Below are 6,526 nucleotides of genomic sequence, written 5' to 3' on the forward strand. Positions count from 1 at the left end.
GGCACTAAAATTTCATGGTTTTTAGGGGCTATGAACACTTAGGAGCACATTATTAATTCATTCAGCAGATACTTGGCATCCTTTATATGCCGTGCACATGGCATTAAGTGTTGAAGTTACACCTGTGAAAAAGAAAGACAACTGTGCCTTAGCAGAGACGGTCAGTCTGATGAGAGGAACCGATTAATAACCAACTAATTGTAACACAGTTGTGATTGGTGCCGGAATATGGGAAGATTGGGTCCAGAGGTTTTAGGAGCCTTTAGGAGTGTGAGATTTTTGGGGATGTGAAGTGCATGGGACCAGGTCATGGTGGACCTTTTCTGCCATCCTGAGGACTTCTTTCTAATAGATCATGGACTGATATTGAAGGTTTGTGTTCTGGAAGGAGCATCTTAATTTGTCTTTTCCTACTGATAATAGTAATAGGATAGATGAACTGCTGTAACAATTCCAACATCTCAGTGGTTTCGGACAGCAGGACTTTTGTCATTTTCATCATTACTTCAATGTGGCAGGAAGGTTCCCAGGGACCCAGACTTGCCCATCTTGTGACAGTGCCAGCTTTGAATCCTCAGACTTGCCCTGGAAGAAGAGGAGCTGGAGGGGTTTATGGGCAGGCCTGCTAGGGTATGCATCACTTCTCCCCATTTCCATTGGCCAGAACCCAGCCCTATGACCTCAGGCCAGTGGTAAGGGAGGTGGGGAATGTAGTCATCAGGTGTGTCCAGGAAGAGGACCAAAATGATGTGCTGAACACAAAGCATTGTCTTTTTTTTTTTTACCACGAGTGGACAGTTCGCATGGATGAAGGAAAAAAAAAACTCACAAGAAAATAAAGATCCTCCCTCTATAATTCCATTACCCAGCAATAATCATAATAAGGAATTGAGTGTATATTTAAAACTGTATCATCTTAGCTGTAATTGCAGCATGCTCTTTGTAGATTTGGAAAATACATAGAAACACAAGGAAAAGGGGAAATTATTCCCTACCAAGAACTCACTGTGATTTTTGTTGTTATTTTGATGTATGCACTTCTGTGTCTTTACTGTTGTATGGTCTTTTCCTCCACTTAACATAAGCACTTTCCCAGGTCATTGAACATTCTGCATTATATTTATTGTGGGTGTGGTGTAACTGTCTAGTAAGTTCTCTCTTGTTGGACATTTTGGTAATGGATGACATTTTTGCCATTAAAAATGCTGAGGTGTGTATCCCTTATTTAGAGTCAGTTGAACAGAGGTGTCCCTCTCACCCAAACTTGGTCAGTCAGATGTGGCCCAGGAATTTTGGAGCTCCAGCTGAGATTCAGGATTGTACCCTTTGAACTCACGCCCTGCCTGAGACTACAGTCTTGGTACGGTCATGAGCTTGGGGAAAGCAGAAGGCAAAGGAAGTGAGTGAGAAGATGACCGAATCAGGCAGGCAGAGAGGACTGCCTGGTTTCCTGGGGTGTGGGAGGAGACTCATACATGCTTCCCTACCCTTGAGTTCTCCGAGGCTCTCGGTCTTGTGTATGTGCATGTTTATCTACGATTGCTCTAATCCAGCTCCCTTCCAGAAACATCCTACTGCATGGCTGAATAAAGAGCATACATGTCAGAAGATTAAAATCTTTGCACGTCATTAGGACTCTGGTCTGATCACTGTGGCAGAAGATGGAACAAAATAATAAATGTGAAAGAGCTTTGTACAGTGCCGTCTAGTTGTTGGTAACCCTTATCTAGTTTTTTGGGAACCCCCATCACTGGTATGTGTTAGCAAGTAAACACTGATCCTATTTTTCAGTGCATGTTTTTAAATTTTTGGCTTTTGCTGTGTCTGTTTTAGATTCTCCACATCCATGTTAAAATAAGTAGGATGCAAAAACAAAGCAAAACAAAACAGTGTTCTCAAGGGTATTTATCTCAAACAGCAGAAGTGAGGTGTAGACTATAAAGAAACTCAAAGGCAGTTTAATAATAAAACAAGAAGCAAGTGGATTATTGGAAGGAAAAAGTCCAGATGCCACATTTGAATGCAGTTATGAGTTAATGCTGGCTGAATGGCTAACATCCTGCTAAGTGCACATTTAATGGTTTATTGGACACCTCCTTTCCACCTAGAGAGGAGTTTGTTGGCTGGAATTATGAGTCCTGCTCTGAATGATGGGCACCAATCCTTGCATGTTTAACTCTGAGATTCAGTTTCCCAGGTGAGGACGTCATGTGTATGTGTTTATAAAAAGGACATCGTTTCAGCTCCACAAAACTGCAGAGCTGTCAGATTGTTAAATGTCTTGTCCAAAGTCAGGGTTAGCTCTCTTCTCTCTCGGTCTTTCTCATTCAAGTATTACATGAGGGAAAAGTGTAGTCTAGTCCGCTGTCTCACTGTTGATCATTGTTAGGCTTTTATCTTACTGACAAAATATTAATCACAATTTAAGATTAAAAAAATACGCATGTGTACTCAGTCGTGTCTGACTCTGCAACCCCATGGACTATAGCCCACCAGGCTCCTCTGTCCAGGCATGAATACTTGAGTGGGTTGCCATTTCCTTCTTCAGAGGATGTTCCTGACCCAGGGATTGAACTTGCATCTCCTGCATATACTGTAGCCTTTATTTGGTGTGGACTCTTAATCCCTCCAGTCTTCTATTGCAGATGACTCCCAAGAAGCAGGATGGGTGGGAGTGGGCTCTTCAGAGCTCAAAATCCATTTCTAAGTGCCATAAAACAAGGTAATCCTAGCTTTCTTGCTTGTATTTGTAAATAATTTGATGGGGTTTCTATATTCAATTTTCAACTTACATTTGTATTCACATTTTTATTGTAAAAGTCATGTAATATAGAAATGTTGATGGTAAAAGGCGAATGCCCCCCTCTTTCTACCATCCTCTTTCATCCCATTCCCACCATTGTTGACAGTTGAACGTATAATGTAGCACGTAATTTTTATTTTTTTATTTTTATTTTTTTTTCATTTATTTTTATTAGTTGGAGGCTAATTACTTGACAATATTGTAGTGGTTTTTGCCATACATTGACATGAATCAGCCATGGATTTACATGTGTTCCCCATCCCGATCTCCCCTCCCGCCTCCCTCCCCATCCCATCCCTCTGGGTGTTCCCAATGCACCAGCCCTGAGTACTTGTCTCATGCATCCAACCTGGGCTGGTGATCTGTTTCACCCTTGATAGTATACTTGTTTCAATGCTATTCTCTCAGATCATCCCACCCTCGCCTTCTCCCACAGAGTCCCAAAGTCTGTTTTGTACATCTGTGTCTCTTTTTCTGTTTTGCATATAGGGTTAGCGTTACCATCTTTTTAAATTCCATATATATAGCATGTAATTTTTAGATGACCAGGGCAAGATGTAATTCTTGCCCTAGTGAGTAAGAAGGTGAGAACAGGGACTTCGCCGGTGGTCCAGTGGCTGAGACTCCACGCTCCCAGTGCAGGGGGCCCGAGTTCCATCCCTGGTCAGGGAACTAGATCCCACATGCCGCCACTTAAGAGTTTGCATGCTGCGACTAATGATTCCACAAAGACTTAGATCCTGCATGCCACAGCTAAGACATAGCCAGCCAAATAAATATTAAAAAAAAAAAAAAAAAAGATGAAAAACTTCTAGTCAGGTGATGTGCTTTTACCTGTCATGAACTGGGAGCCTGTTTAAGAAGCCCAACCCAGAAACCCCATCCTCTCCCCAGTCACCAAGTCCTTCACCTCCCAGCATCTTTATGGTTTTTGCAGAGATGGCTTAATATCCACTTCACCCCTGCAATCTATTCTTACTGCAGCCACAACAATCTCTTCAAGACACAAATTTGATGTGTTTTTTTTTAAAATAATACACACAGCTTTAAAACATGTTCAGGGCTTTCCCTAGCTCTTAGAATAAAGGACAGATTCCTTACTGCTGCATAATACAGTGCTATCCCACCTCTGCAACCTCGTCTTCATCAAGCTCCCCTTTGCTCTTTGGAGTCTCTCACACTGGCTTCCTTACAGTATAAACGCTGTTTTTCCTCCCTTGAAAATTATTCCCGTTCATTTTTCGCCATGCCCTGTAGTTGACTTCTAGTCAATCTGCAGAATCTAGTTCCCTTTCTCAAAGGAGACCTTTTCTGAAGCATTAGGAGTTGTTTCACGACTTCATGGTATCACATATTTCTCCTTTAGGGTACTATGACTGAAAGTTTGTTTTGTTATTCCTGCTTATTTCCCCCACTTGACTCATCAGTATCTTAATAGGGCACTGGCATATAGTTGGAGCTCATAATTATTTACTCAGTGAATCAATCATTCCTCCCTGTTCCACCTTCATTCCCTTGTCTTGCCCACCATCACCTTTACTACGTAATATAACGTTGCCCACCCAGTTGTCTAGATGTCTCTTCCAAAATCTAAGTTGGCTTTCTCCAGTCTGTCCATTTTGGACCTGAATGAGTTGGGTTAAATGTAAGTCTGATCATGTCTTTTTTTTTTGGTAAATTTTATGATGGTGTTTTGCTACACTTAGGAGAAAGGTCGAAATATTACCAAGCCCTAAAATTCTGCCCTCACTAGATTTGTCTTCACCAGTTTTCTGTTTTCATGCTAACCTGTTCTGGCTTTTGTATAATCTGGTGCCCCTGCCTAAAACAATTTTCTCTCTCCCTAAACCCCTCCCTCCCCACAAACAAAACATTTAATTTCTATTCATCCTTTATATCTCAATTTAAACATTTCCTCAGAAAAAGCCATGATAACTCTTTAATTCTAATATTAATAACTTCCATATTTGTTATCTATTTCCCTGAAACCTTCCAGTAGACTATCAGCAAAGCTTACCACTGTGTCCTCTTTACTTGGAATGTAATAAGTCTTAACACTGAATGAAGGAATAAACTAACTTCTTGACCATTGTATCTAGAGAACAAAAAGTTTAACATCAACTTTATTATAACCAAAGTATTTGGGGCAGATAATCTTCATCATTCGAATGGACAATTCAATCAATATTTGTTGAATGAATGAGCAACATTTTGTGGGTTCAACTAATTCAGCTGGTGAAGATTTTACTTGGAGGCTGTTTTATCCTGGCAGGCTCATTGTGCAAAGACATAGCCTTGTTCTAAGTAAAATGTTCTGTGAGAGCCATATTAAGTTTTTGTATGACACAAGTGGATAACTGATATTATATGTCCCCCAAATGTTTCAAACCAAGCTTATATCTATTTCTGTGTCATGTGATTCCACTGAATTTGGGATCAGATCCTCTTCCACATTCAAAAGGATACCAACTTTCTTTTAAGCCCCAGTGTTTCCCGAAAGGGGTGATGCTAAGTTTAAAAACAGAGCAGGACTATTTGGTTGTCATAAGGCTAAGGATGCTACTTGTACTTCCTGAGTGGAGCCAAGGATGCAAAATGTGTTAAAAGGTGGGAGTCCTGAACAACAAAGTACTGTGTGTGTGTGTATATGTGTGTGCACATGCTCAGTCATGTCCAACTCTTTGTGACCCCATGAACTGTAGTCCGCCAGACTCCTCTGTCCGTGGGGTTTTCCAGGCAAGAACACTAGAGTGGGTTGCCATTTCCTCCTCCAGTGGGTCTTCCCAAGCCAGGGACTGAACCTGGATCTCTTAATGTCTCCTGCATTGGCAGGCAGATTCTTTACCAGCTGAGCCACCAAGAAAGCCCTAACAAAGTACTTCCCTGCTTAATTTTGTCAATTACAGCACTGCTGGGAAGCACAGGAAGGGGTTGTGGCAGAGATACCTAAATGCCAGAGAGGAAGTTATCCATCAAGTCCCAACTAAGCAGACCCAGGCATGGTTTTCTATTTGGGTGTGAATATGGCAGCTTCTTAGAACTTTTTTTTCTTTTAAGGGTTTTTTTTTTTTTGTTTTTGTTTTTTTTAATGGACCATTTTTAAAGCCTTTATTGTATTTGTTACAATATTGTTTCCATGTTTTGGTTCTTTGACTGAGAGGCATATGGGATCTAAGCTCCCCCAACCAGGGATCCAAGCTGTACCCCTGCATTGAAAGTCTTAACCACTGGACCATGAGGGAAGTCCCAGAAAGGTTCTTAAACATATAATTAACCAAATACAAGTTCAGTAGCTGAACTCCATATATATAGTTTTAACCAACTCCAGAGAACATTCCACTTTCGTTAACCCCTAATTATCTGATATCCAACTCCTGTCACAAACCCAGCTGAGGCATGCAGAAAAGTGAGCTTCTGAAATCTGAGAATCCTTTATTTCTCAAGAATGAGTCCCTAGATTCTATCCTTGCAGCTAGGTGGCACTCTAGAAAGCTACCTTGAATGCCTCCTTCAGGTTCCCCATAGAAATCCCTTCATAGTGAAAGTGGCTCAGTGTCTGACTCTGCAACCCCATGCACTATAGTCTGCCAGGCTCTCTTTGTCCATGGAATTCTTCAGGGAAGAATGCTGGAGTGGGTAGCCGTTCCCTTCTCCGGGGGCTCTTCCTGACCCAAAAATCGAACCTGTATCACCCGCGTTGCAGGCAGGTTCTTTACCACTGAG

The sequence above is a fragment of the Dama dama genome, chromosome 30 (genome assembly GCF_033118175.1).
Source record: "Dama dama isolate Ldn47 chromosome 30, ASM3311817v1, whole genome shotgun sequence".
Lineage (NCBI taxonomy): Eukaryota > Metazoa > Chordata > Mammalia > Artiodactyla > Cervidae > Dama > Dama dama.